Consider the following 13890-nt stretch of genomic DNA (forward strand, 5'->3'; position numbering starts at 1 on the left):
ATACTTTAGGGGGCAACTGTTATAGACATTTTTGTGCCTTACAGCTCTAAGCATGAAATGTCCATAATCCAAGGGATCCAAAGTCCCTAAACATGTTGTTCCTACCCCTAGAGGAACAAGGCCAGCAAACCACAGCAATTCACAGAAGTTCTCCACCAAAAACTGCTCAAAAACAGGTCAAATCAGGATCATTTTAGTGGCTCCACTGGCCATCTGCGTTGCAAAGCACCCCAGTACACTAGCTAGGTGCGTTGCAATGCACCCAAATGCACTACCAGGGTGCGTTGAGCGGGAAATGACAAATGGCAGGGCCCTTGTGCGAGGTGTAAAGGTTGTGGAAGCTTCCAGAATCTTCCTCCATGACACTTGCCTTGCTGAGTTCGACTAAGTGATGAGTAAGAGGCTCTTAGTCTCCAAGTGGAAGCAAGAACTGACAGAGAGAGAGGACACTAGTCAGATCACAAGCTGACTCATCCTCTCTCCAAGCATCTATATATGGATCTCTCATCCATGGGATCCAGAGGCTAGAATTTTGATATTGCAAAGAATTGCTGTTGGTTTGAGATTGAGATCATTGGGTGCTTTATGCTTTGAAGGAAGGTGAAGAAGGGATTTCATCTGCTGGGAGGTAGATGCTGGATTGGAACTCTCTTGGTTGTATCTCCTCCTGAACCTTGTTATTTCATCAATAAATCTATTTGAGTTTCCCCTACATGTTGATGCGTCTTTGATGTATGATTGCATTAATATGTTTAGCTTATTTCTAATCCTGAGCTAGTTATGAATATGAATCTATGTCTTTGTGTAGTGTTCCCCTCTTGTGATCTTGCGGGAACTTGGTGAAGCTGGGTGAGCGAGAAGACAAGTAGCTGGGAGCTCTCAAAGAGAAGAGAAACCGGATCGAGGGACAAATGGAAGACACCGGTTAGTCCGTCCTATCTCTCTTCATTCTCAATTCATAAAGGAAGAATACTAGAATAGTTGTTTCTGTTTGTTGCTAAGGCACTATCACACCTTAGGTGGATAGGATCGTCCTGCATAGGCATTTTTCCCCGCAACAACTAGATCTTTGTAGAGTTGAATGGAACTTTGATTATCACGCCAAAGTGTAGTCAGATGCTACTGCTGAAAGCCAAACTCTGACAGGATTTGACAAAGCCATGGGGCTTCCTTGCTAGCTTCTACACTGCCGCGATAATATACTTCTACTAAAGAAAGGGAAATGGAACTTTGTTTCTTGCAAGCCCATGTAATAGATCCAGAACCAAGCGTGAACACATAACCTGCAGTGGACTTTCGATGATCAGGGTGACCAACCCAATCAAAATCAGTGAAACCAACCAATAGAGGAGATGCTTCTGCACTGTAATGAATCCCAAACTGAATTGTACCTTGAACATAACAAAGTATTCTTTTAGCTTCTTTCTAATTACTTTCATGTGGGTTTTTCATAAACCGGACAATAAGGCCAACAACAAAGGAAAGGTCAGGACAAGTATGGGTCAGATACAAAATTTTTCCTACAAGCTGACGATATAAGGTAGCATCAACTTCAGGGGAAGTGCAAGTGACTGAAAGTTTGGCTCCAGACTGAAAGTAGAAGGGATTGGCTTACAGTCTTCCATGTGAAAGTGGTGTAGAAGATCACAAGCATACTTCGACTGGGAAAGGGAAATACCTTCCTTGGATTGAAAGACTTTAAGACCAAGAAAATAATGCAAGTGTCCTAAGTCTGTCATTTCAAACTTCTTTTTAAGTCTAGACTTCACATGGTTTATAAGGTTGGGATCACTACCAGTAAGGATAATATCATCAACATAAAGAACAAGGATGATAAGAGTGTTGGCATTATGATGAATGTGTTATACTTGATGGCAACCCTCTTGTAGCAGAACAACTCACTTATACATGGTAACTAGATGAATCTTCACAAGAGATATCATATGTGACATTAATACATGGTATTTATGTTAACAGATGTGATGTAGGGCAGTTAAAAGGAAATGACAGTTCACAGTGCAGCAAGTTAACATTATGATACATGTGTTGTCCTTGATGATGAAGATCAAAGTACTACAAGTTAACAATATTGAATCACAGTTCAGGCTCACAGAATGAAAGAAAAAGAGGTATACACAGGTTTACCTTGACCAAGCTACGTATATATGTATGTTCATTGAGTAGAAGATGCGTATGCGTATACACGCACTTTCATGCAAGGAAAAGTGCGTACATGTTGGAAACTAAGTTTTTCATCCATGGTATTTGGACCATGGTATTTTGGTATTGGTCCATGGTATTTCGTCTGAGGTATTGACCCCAGGTATTTAGACCAAGGTATTGGTTCTAAGTGGTTTTGGACCATGGTGTTGAGTAAGGCCTAAGACTATAAAAGGAGGAGAAGATCATTAGATAAAAGCACTAAGAATTTCTTGAATATATGATGAAGTGCGAGATCAAGTATGCAGGTTATGGGTTTATGATGCTTTGCTTGATTTGAGCCAAGAAGGAATCTCAGCGGTTGATGGAGGACAAGGTCTTTGATGGATCGGGATCTTATGGCCTGGAATGAATCATCTCTATATGGTTTGATCATGATTATTCTTGATATGTATACTGATGCATGTAATGTTTTGTAAATATTGTGATCTGGCTATAAAGCAAGTCTGGAATAGTTTCAAATTATGAATGAATATTTACATATGTATACGCTAGTTGACTTTGATAAAAGCATGTATATACGTAGGTTAGATACATATAAGTAGCGTATACAATATGAACTATGATGTTTGAAGTTACAAGTGGTTCTGGTTGTTGATGAAAAGTTCTGAGTTCCGATGACTGTTTATTGGTGTCAGTATTCTACATATTCAGATTGGTTGATTGTGATTAGCTTCAGTATTGATGGATGAGATCCAATAATGGATCAGGATCATAATGACTTATATTTATGTGATGTAATAGATCTGAATGATCTAGGTATGTCTGAACTGGGGAAGTGCAATGAAGTTATAAGTAAGTATTTGATGACATATACGCTGGTTCACTTTGGTGAAGTTGGGTATACACGCCAGTTCGGCTCTTCCAAGTAGCATATGCACTTTGATGCATGATTTTTGATGATACAGTTGGCTCTGAATATTGTTCCAGAGTTCTGTGTTCTGGTGACTGTGTTTTGTGGACAAGGTTTCAATGTTTCAGTACTAGGTGATTCAGAGATCGATGATGCAGGTGTAGTTGATGGATGTATTGCAGTGGTGATTGATTTTGTGCTTCAATGTTGTTGATGGGTCTAGTATGAAAATTGGATGAAACGTGGCCTTTAGATTATGGTATTGTGCTTTAGGAATATCCAGTATGAAAAGTTATGAAACGTGGTCCCTGGAGGAAGAGAGAAGATCGTAGCCTTCTGTAGGCCAGTGCCTACGTACTGGTAAACATATTGGCTAGTACAAGAGCTAGGGATTTGTAGCTCCCTTCCAGTAGCAGCTGGAAAATGTGTGAAGGTTGGAGCCTTCAGTAGGGTGGCACCTACGTGCTAGTAAACGGATCGGCTAGTACAAGAGCTAAGGAGGTTGTAGCTCCCTTCCAGGAGAAGCTGGAGAACGAGAGGATGTTGTAGCCTTTTATAGGTAGAACCCTGCGTACTGGTATAAGACTGCTCCAGTATAGAAATATTGTAAAAAGAAGTTTCTTATTAAAAGAAGATAGAGATGAATTGCAGCAGTTGGTTTTCACCCATATTGGGTTTCACCTTACATCATGGTGTTCATGTGTGCTTCTTGTGTGTGATGATCTGTTCTATTTTACTGCAGCTATTTACTTTTCATATGGTTAATGAAGTTTTGATGCACTAATTAAAGATCAAAATTTAATGGATTAACTAAATCATAAATTTACTAGATATATGCTAGTTGCATTAGACACAGTTGTGTGTACACGCGGGTTCCCTTAACTGAAGCAGCATATATGAAACTGAGTATGGAAATGAAAAAGTTATTGATTTAATAATAATAATTCACCCCCCCCCCTCTCAGTATTATTTCCAACAATTGGTATCAGAGCAGGTCCTTTGCTAGAAGCTTGATCGCTTGAAGCAGATCTGTAGAACAATGGGAAAAAAGCTAAAGAAGAAAGCGCCTCACAAGAAGAAGACATCTCAGAGGAACTGTGAAAGTGGCAGAATTGATTGGGGAATATGTAGAAGCAACACTTCAGATTCAGAATCACCTCAGAATGAAGATGAACAAGCAAAAGAACTATCAGGTATGAATTTTTTATCCTCTGGTAATACATTTCTCCATCTAGTTGAAGATGATGAAAGCGATAACGAAACAACTGAATTTGCTCTTATGGGTGAGAAAGAAAGATATCAAATAGAGGTAGAATTTAAAAGGCTTACAGACAAAATTAGAGATCAACAAGATCTATTTCACAAAAGCGAATGTGTCTCCAAAGAAGAAGCTACCAAACTAAAAGCTCAACTAGAGGAAGGAAACAAGGTAAGGATGTTATTCAAGGAAAAGGAAGATCAATGTCAGAAGTTGCAGGATGAAGTGACATCATTAAGAAATGAGGTAAATGAAAGGAGCACAATAATCATGAAACTCAGAGATAGATCCATTTACTATGAAAGTCTTGAAGCTAAGATCCTCTCGCTAAACGAAGATCTTGAATAATCAAAATAAAGAAATACTCCAAGCTCTTGAAAAACAAGAAAGAGAAATTCTTGAATTAAGACATCAGTTGGAAGAAGGAATAAAAGCTTAAGGAATCATGAAGAAGCAATATCTTAAAAAGGAAGATCAACATCAAGTTGAGGTAAATATTCTAAATGATAAATTAGAAGAAAAGGATAAGCTCTTATGATTTCAAGATAGTACTAAGATCTTGGATGATATTCTTAGTAGTCAAAGGTCTCCTGCTATCAAAACTGGTCTTGGATTTCATGAATCTATTGAGGTTGAATGTAGTTCACGCAGTAAGTTAAGGAACTCTAATGCAAAATCTGAAGTGCTCAACAAGTAGATGAGAGGTCAATCCCATCAACAACCAAGGAAAGAAATTCCTCAAAGAAAGTCTTTTACTCCTAACTATGGAAGTAATAGTTGGTCATTTCCTCTGATGAATAATGTTGAAAGTTATATTTGTCATAATTTTGGACATGTTGCAGCCAGATGCAGAAGAAGAATGGTTCAAGACCATCACACAGAAAAATCATCATGTTCCAAGTACTTTAAGGGATATTGTTTTACTTGCAATATGTTTGGTCACAAAGCCATTGACTACTGTAGAAGGAACCATATGAGATGTTATGCATGTAAAAAACTTGGACATATAGAAAAAGAATGTAGGAACAAAGTACGGGCACCATACCAAAAGGAGAAAACATCATCACACTTGAAGATATGGAAGAAGAAGAAAGATGTGTCACAGCACAATGTACAGACATAACGGACTCAGAGGGAGCTGAAAGTGTGAAACTTCAGTGTTCTAAATCTCATACGCAATTTTCATGAAGAGAAGTCGTGTATATATGTGAGTTAGTCACTACACAGTCGCGTATATGTTAGTTTGAGGAAAAGCAGTGGGATAGGCTCAGGAAAAAGGGTCTGATATGATTCAGTCCACTGTTTGCTCTGTTTTGATAATTGTTACAATCTGCTGATGATGTGTGGAAATGTCTTGATACTCGTAAGATGTTTAGAAGTGTTTTTTCCTAAGTTGATGATGATGATGCCTTGATACTTCTTGCTAATATGTGCATGATCAGATCTGACAGTAAATAGATGGCACAGGTTCAGGGGGAGTTTATGCTTTGAATAATGCATTGTTGGAATTATGGTTAGAAGTCCTTGGTGATGACGCTTATATGGCTAAATGATACATCTTGCTATGATATGGTTATGAGTTTTCCATGACAAAATATCGTATGATTCTTGGGGTTACATAGTTGGTGTTCAGATCAAATTTGTGGTTGATTCTCTGATAATGCATATATGTTGCTCACATGGTAATCTTCATAAGGATAAGGAGAAGTACAAAGCTTGAAAACACAACTTCATTACTTGATGATGAGTCACTCATATGTTGCTGTCGTCATATGCATAAAGATCATATAATACAGTTACGATGCAGGATTCCTATAGTTCTTGGCTTTTACATGATTGAGGATTGTTTCTATTGATGATATCAAGAAGTCTTGACAAAAGATCTTGAGCTCAAGGTTTTCTAGATACATAGTGATGTATACAGTATACTAGATACATGAAGTTGCATTGTTGGTTGGCCAAGATAATGGAGTTATTGCAAATCACATGAAGACATAACTATTTGAAGACATGATGATGATGAGTTCTTACCTATATTGATACTCACTTATCAGATGTGGGATGTTCCCAAGTAATGATACATGGATGGTATAAAAGATCATGCAGATCTTGATGATGATGTCATGCCTATGTTGTTTTTCACATATGATATAATGTGAATGATTTTGTATGACGTATGCAGAATTGATTCATGGAAGGTTATGACAATGCTCAAGATCATGGGGATGAATTGATGAAGACATACCTTGTCACAGGTTGATGTTATCTACACTAATGGACAAATACAGGTTGCTAGTCTGGATGCTATTGATAGATGCTTATGGAGCAGATCATACATTGTGTATGATAGTTGCTAATGACTATCATAGTCTTGTCTTAAATATTTGGTCTCTATGTCATGTATTTCTTTTATTATCAAGGTCATGTAATGACCTATCATGTTTCCCCACTATGCCTGGGATGGATGATGTAATATTCTTGTTTTATCATTTTGTTTTGGTATATCCCCACTTGGTTGGGTGGATGAGTAAAGTGTATCCCACTTGATTGGGAAATTGATGTATGTATGAGTCATTGGTGATAGGAAGGTCATACTCACTTGGTTGAGTTGTAGAGTCATGTTATTCTCTTGAAAATTATTTTTGCAAACTCGACATGTGCTCAGAGGGAGCATGGACGGATTGGTACATATTGGCATGTACAAAGGGGGAGCTCAATCAGAGATTTCCAAATTTACTCAGGGGGAGTATGGACAATAGAATGTATATCAAGGGAGAGAATATCTTGGTCTACCCTTTGCCCTTGATGTCAAAGGGGGAGAGTGACTTGGTGTTATTGTTCCCATCAAGTCTAAAGAGGGAGATTTTTGGCATTATGATGAATGTATTGTACTTTATGGAAACCCTCTTGTAGCAAAACAACTCACGTATACATGGTAACTAGATGAATCTTCACAAGAGTTATCAAATGTGACATTAATACATGGTAGTTATGTTAACAGATGTGATGCAGGGAAGTTGAAAGGAAGTGACAGTTCACAGTGCAACAAGTTAACATTATGATACAGGTGTTGTCCTTGATGATGGAGATCAATGTACTATAGGTTAACAGTATTGAATAACAGCTCAGGCTCACAGAATGAAAGAAAAAGAGGTATACATAGGTTTATCTTGACCAAGCTACGCATATACGGAGGTTCATTGAGCAGAAGACGTGTATACGTATACATGCACTTTCATGCAAGGAAAAATGCGTACATGTCGGAAACTAAGTTTTTGGTCCATGGTATTTGGACCATGGTATTTTGGTATTGGTCCATGTTATTTGGTCCGAGGTATTGACCCCAGGTATTTAGACCAAGGTATTGGTTCTAAGTGGTTTTGGACCATGGCATTGAGTAAGGCCTAAGACTATAAAAGGAGGAGAAGATCATTAGGCAAAAGCACTGAGAAAGTCTTGAATATCTGATGAAGTGTGAGACCCAGTATGCAGGTTATGGGTTTATGATGCTTTGCTTGACCTGAGAAAAGAAGAAATCTCAGCGGTTGATGGAGGACAAGGTCTATGATGTATCGGGATCTTATGGCTTGGAATGAATCATCTCTATATGGTTTGATCATGATTATTCTTCATCTGTATACTGACGCATGTAATGTTCTATAAATATTATGGTCTGGGTATAACTCAAGTCTAGAATAGCTGCAAATTATGAATGAATATTTACAGATGTATACGCTGGTTGACTTTGATAAAAGCGTGTATATACACAGGTTAGATACATCTAAGTAGCGTAGACCATTTGAACTATGATGTTTGAAGTTACAGGCGGTTCTGGTTGATGACTCAAAGTTCTGAGTTCTGATGACTGTTGACTGGTGTCATTATTCTACATACTCAGATTAGTTAACTGTGATTAGCTTTAGTATTGATGGATGAGATCCAATAATGGATCAAGATCATGATGACTTATCTTTATGTGATCTAATAGATCTTGATGATATGGGTATGTCTGAAGTGGGGAAGTGCAACGAATTATAAGTAAGTATTTGATGACATATATGCTGGTTCGCTTTGGTTAAGTTGTGTATACACGTCGGTTCGGCTCTTCCAAGTAGCGTATGCACTTTGATGCATGATTTTTGATGATACAGTTGGCTCTGAATACTGTTGCAGAGTTTTGTGTTCAGCTCTATGTTCTGGTGACTGTGTTTTGTTTACAGGGTTTCATTGTTTCAGTACTGGGTGATTCAGAGATCGATGATGTAGGTGTAGTTGATGGATGTATTGCAGTGGTGATTGATTTTGTGTTTCAATGTTGTTGATGGGTCTAGTATGAAAATTGGATGAAATGTGGCCTTCAGATTATGGTGTTGTGCTTTAGGAGTATCCGATATGAAAATTTATGAAACGTGGTCCCTGGAGGAAGAGAGACGATTGTAGCCTTCTGTAGGCTAGCGCCTACATACTGGTAAACATATTGGCCAGTACAAGAGCTAGGGAGTTGTAGCTCCCTTCCACTAGCAGCTAGAAAACGAGTGAAGGTTGGAGCCTTGAGTAGGCTGGCACCTACGTGCTAGTAAACGGATTGGCTAGTACAAGAGCTAAGGGGGTTGTAGCTCCCTTCCAGGAGAAGCTGGAGAATGAGAGGAGGTTGTAGCCTTCTACAGGTAGAAGCCTGTGTAATGGTATAAGACTGCTCCAGTATAGAAATATTGTAAAAAGAAGTTTCTTATTAAAAGAAGATAGAGATGAATTGCAGCAGGTGGTTTTCACCCACATTGGGTTTCCACCTTACATCATGGTGTTCATGTGTGCTTCTTGTGTGTGATGATATGTTCCGTTTTACTGCACCTATTTACTGTTCACATGGTTAATGAAGTTCTGAAGCACTAATTAAATATCAACATTTAATGGATTAACTAAATCATAAGTTTACTGGATATAAGTTAGTTGCATTAGACATAGTTGTGTGTACACGCGGGTTCCCTTAACTGAAGTAGCATATATGAATCTGAGTATGGAAATGAAAAATTTATTGATGTAATAATACTGATTCACCCCCCCCCCCTCTTAGTATTATTTCCAACAATTGGTATCAGAGCAGGTCCTTTGGTAGAAGCTTGATCGCTTGAAGAAGATCTGTAGAACAATGGGAAAGAAGCTAAAGAAGAAAGCACCTCAGAAGAAGAAGACATCTCAGAGGAACTATGACAATGCGAGAATCAATTAGGGAATATGTGGAAGCAACACTTCAGATTCAGAATCACCTCAGAATGAAGATGAATAAGCAAAAGAACTATCAGGTATGAATTTGTTATCCTCTGGTAATACATTTCTCCATCTAGTTGAAGATGATGAAAGTGATAGTGAAACAACTGAATTTGCTCTTATGGGTGAGAAAGAAAGATATCAAATAGAGGAAGAATTTAAAAGGCTTACAGAAAAAATTAGAGATCAACAAGATCTATTGCACAAAAGGGAATGTGCCTCCAAAGAAGAAGCTACCAAACTAAAAGCTCAACTAGAGGAAGGAAACAAGGTAAGGAAGCTATTCAAGGAAAAGGAAGATCAATGTCAAAAGTTGCAGGATGAAGTGACATCATTAAGAAATGAAGTAAATGAAAGGAGCACAACAGTCAAGAAACTCAGAGATAGATCCATTTACTATGAAAGTCTTGAAGCTAAGATCCTCTCGCTAAAACAAGATCTTGAATAATTAAACAAGCAGAATAAAGAGCTACTCCAAGCTCTTGAAAAACAAGAAAACAAAGTTCTTGAATTAAGACATCAGTTGGAAGAAGGAAGAAAAGTTGAAGGATCATGAAGAAGTAGTATCTTAAAAAGGAAGAGCAACATCAGGTTGAGGTAAATATTCTAAATGATAAATTAGAAGAAAAAGATAAGCTCTTACAATTTCAAGATAGTACTAAGATCTTGGATGATATTCTTAGTAGTCAAAGGTCTCCTGCTATCAAAACTGATCTTGGTTTTCATGAATCTATTGAAGGTGAATCTAGTTCACATAGTAAGTCAAGGAAATCTAATGCAAAATCTAAATTTCTCAACAAAGAGATGAGAGGTCAATCCCATCAACAACCAAGGAAAGAAATTCCTCAAAGAAAGTCTTTTACTCCTAACTATGGAAGTAATAGTCGGTTATTTCCTCCGATGAATAATTTTGAATTATATGTATGTCATAATTTTGGACATGTTGCAGTGAGATGCAGAAGAAGAATGGTTCAAGACCATCACACAAAAAAATGATCACGTTCCAGGTACTTTAAGGGATATTATTTTACTTGCAATATGTTTGGTCACAAAGCTATTGATTGCTATAGAAGGAATATGAACCATATGAGATGTTATGCATGTAACAAACTTGGACATATAGCAAAAGAATGTAGGAACAAAGTACAGGCACCATACCAAAAGGAGAAAACATCATCACATATGAAGATATGGAAGAAGAAGAAAGATGTGGCACAGCACAATGTACGGACATAACAGACTCAGAGGGAGCTAAAAGTGTGAAACTTCAGTGTTATAAATCTCATATGCAAGTTTCATGAAGAGAAGTTGCGTATATACACGAGTTAGTCACTGCACAGTCGCGTATATGTTAGTTTGAGGAAAAGCAGTGGGATAGGCTCAGGAAAAAGGGCCTGATATGATTCTGTCCATTATTTGCTCTATTTTGATAATGGTTACAGTTTGCTGATGATGTGTGGAAATGTCTTGATACTCATAAGATGTTTAGAAGTGTTTTTTCCTAACTTGATGATGATGATGCCTTGATACTTCTCGCTGATATATGCATGATCAGATCTAACAATAAACAGATGGCACAGGTTCAGGGAGAGTTTACGCTTTGAATAATGCATTGTTGGAATTATGGTTAGAAGTCCTTGCTGATGATACTTATATGGCTAAATGATACATCTTGTTATGATATGGTTATGAGTTGTCCATGACAAAATATCATATGATTCTTGGGGTTACATAGTTGGTGTTCAGATCAGATTTATGGTTGATTATCTGATAATGCATATATGTTTCGTACATGGTAATCTTCATAGGGATAAGGAGAAGTACAAAGCTTGAATACACAACTTCATTACATGATGATGAGTCACTCATATGTTGCTGTCGTCATATGTATAAAGATCATATAATACAGTTATGATGCAGGATTCCTATAGTTCTTGGCTCTCACATGATTGAGGATTGTTGCTATTGATGATATCAAGAAGTCTTGACAAAAGATCTTGAGCTCAATGTTTGCTAGATACATAGTGATATATAAAGTATACTAGATACATGAAGTTGCATTGTTGGTTGGCCAAGATAATGGAGTTATTGCAGATCACATGAAGACATAACTATTTGAAGACATGATGATGATGAGTTCTTACCTATATTGATACTCACGTATCAGATGTGGGATGTTCCTGAGTAATGATACATGGATGGTATAAAAGATCATGCAGATCTTGATGATGCTGTGATGGCTATGATGTTTTTCACATATGATATAATGTGAATGATTTTGTATGACATATGTAGAATTGATTCATGGAAGGTTATGGCAATGCTCAAGATCAAAAGGATGAATTGATGCAGACATACCTTGTCACAGGTTGATGTTATCTACACTAATGGACAAATACATGTTGCTAGTCTGGATGCTATTGACAAATGCTTATGGAGCAGATCTTATATTGTGTATGATAGTTGCTGATGACTATCATAGTCTTGTCTTAGATATTTGGTCTCTATGTTATGCATTTCTTTTATTATCAAGGTCATGTAATGACTTATCGTGTTTCCCCACTATGCCTAGGATGGATGATGTAATATTCTTGTTTTATCATTTTTTTGGTATATCCCCACTTGGTTCAGTGGATGAGTAAAGTGTATCCCCACTTGATTGGGAAATTGATGTATGTATGAGTCATTGGTGATAGGAAGGTCATACCCACTTGGTTGAGTTGTAGAGTTGTGTTATTCTCTTGAAAAATATTTTTGCAGACTCGACATGTGCTCAGAGGGAGCATGGACAGATTCGTACATCCTGGCATGTAAAAAGGGGGAGCTCAATCAGAGATTTCAGAATTTACTCAGGGGGAGTATGGACAACAAAATGTATATCAAGGGAGAAAATATCTTGGTCCACCTTTTGCCCTTAATGTCAAAGGGGGAGAGTGACTTGGTGTTGTTGTTGTCATCAATTCCAAAGGGGGGATTGTTGGCATTATGATGAATGTGTTGTACTTGATGGAAACCATCTTGTAGCAGAACAACTCACTTATACATGTAACTAGATGAATCTTCACAAGAGATATCAGATGTGACATTAATACATGGTAGTTATGTTAACAGATGTGATGCAGGGAAGTTCAAAGGAAGTGACAGTTCACAGTGCAACAAGTTAATGTTATGATATGGGTGTTGTCCTTGATGATGAAGATCAAAGTACTACAGGTTAAAAATATTGAAACACAGTTCAAGCTCACAAAATGAAAGAAAAAGACGTATACACAGGTTTACCTTGACCAAGTTGCATATATACGCAGGTTCATTGAGCAGAAGACATGTATGTGTATACACACACTTTCACGCAAGGAAAAGCGCGTACATGTCAGAAACTAAGTTTTTGGTCTGTGGTATTTGGACCATGGTATTTTGGTATTGGTCCATGGTATTTGGTCCGAGGTATTGACCCCAGGTATTTATACCAAGGTATTGGTTCTAAGTGGTTTTGGACCATGGTATTGAATAAATCCTAAGACTATAAAAGGAGGAGAAGATCATTAGGCAAAAGAACTAGGAAAGTCTTGAATATCTGATGAAGTGTGAGATCCGATATGCAAGTTATGGGTTTATGATGCTTTGCTTGATCTGAGCCAAGAAGGAATCTCAGTGATGGAGGACAAGGTCTATGATGGATCGGGATCTTATGGCTTGGAATGAATCATCTCTATATGGTTTGATCATGCTTATTCTTGATCTGTATATTGATGCATGTAATGTTCTGTAAATATTATGATCTCGGTATAACTCAAGTCTGGAATAGCTGCAAATTATGAATGAATATTTACAGATGTATACGTTGGTTGAATTTGATCAAAGCAAATATATACGTAGGTTATATACATCTAAGTAGCGTATACCATATGAACTATGATGTTTGAAGTTACAGGTGGTTCTGGTTTATGATGCAAAGTTCTGAGTTCTGGTGACTGTTTACTAGTGTCAGTATTCTACATATTCAGATTGGTTGATTGTGATTAGCTTCAGTATTGATGGATGAGATCCAATAATGGATAAGGATCATAATGACTTATCTTTATGTGATATAATAGATCTGAATGATCTGGCTATGTCTGAAGTGGGGAAGTGCAGTGAAGTTATATGTAAGTATTTGATGACATATACGCTGGTTCGCTTTGGTGAAGTTGCATATACACGTCGGTTCAGCTCTTCCAAGTAGCCTATGCACTTTTATGCATGATTTTTGATGATATAGTTTGCTCTAAATATTGTTGCAGAGTCCTGTATT

Source organism: Pinus tabuliformis, chromosome 9, assembly GCF_031772625.1.
Source record: "Pinus tabuliformis cultivar Carrire ecotype Pingquan chromosome 9, CPIR1, whole genome shotgun sequence".
Lineage (NCBI taxonomy): Eukaryota > Viridiplantae > Streptophyta > Pinopsida > Pinales > Pinaceae > Pinus > Pinus tabuliformis.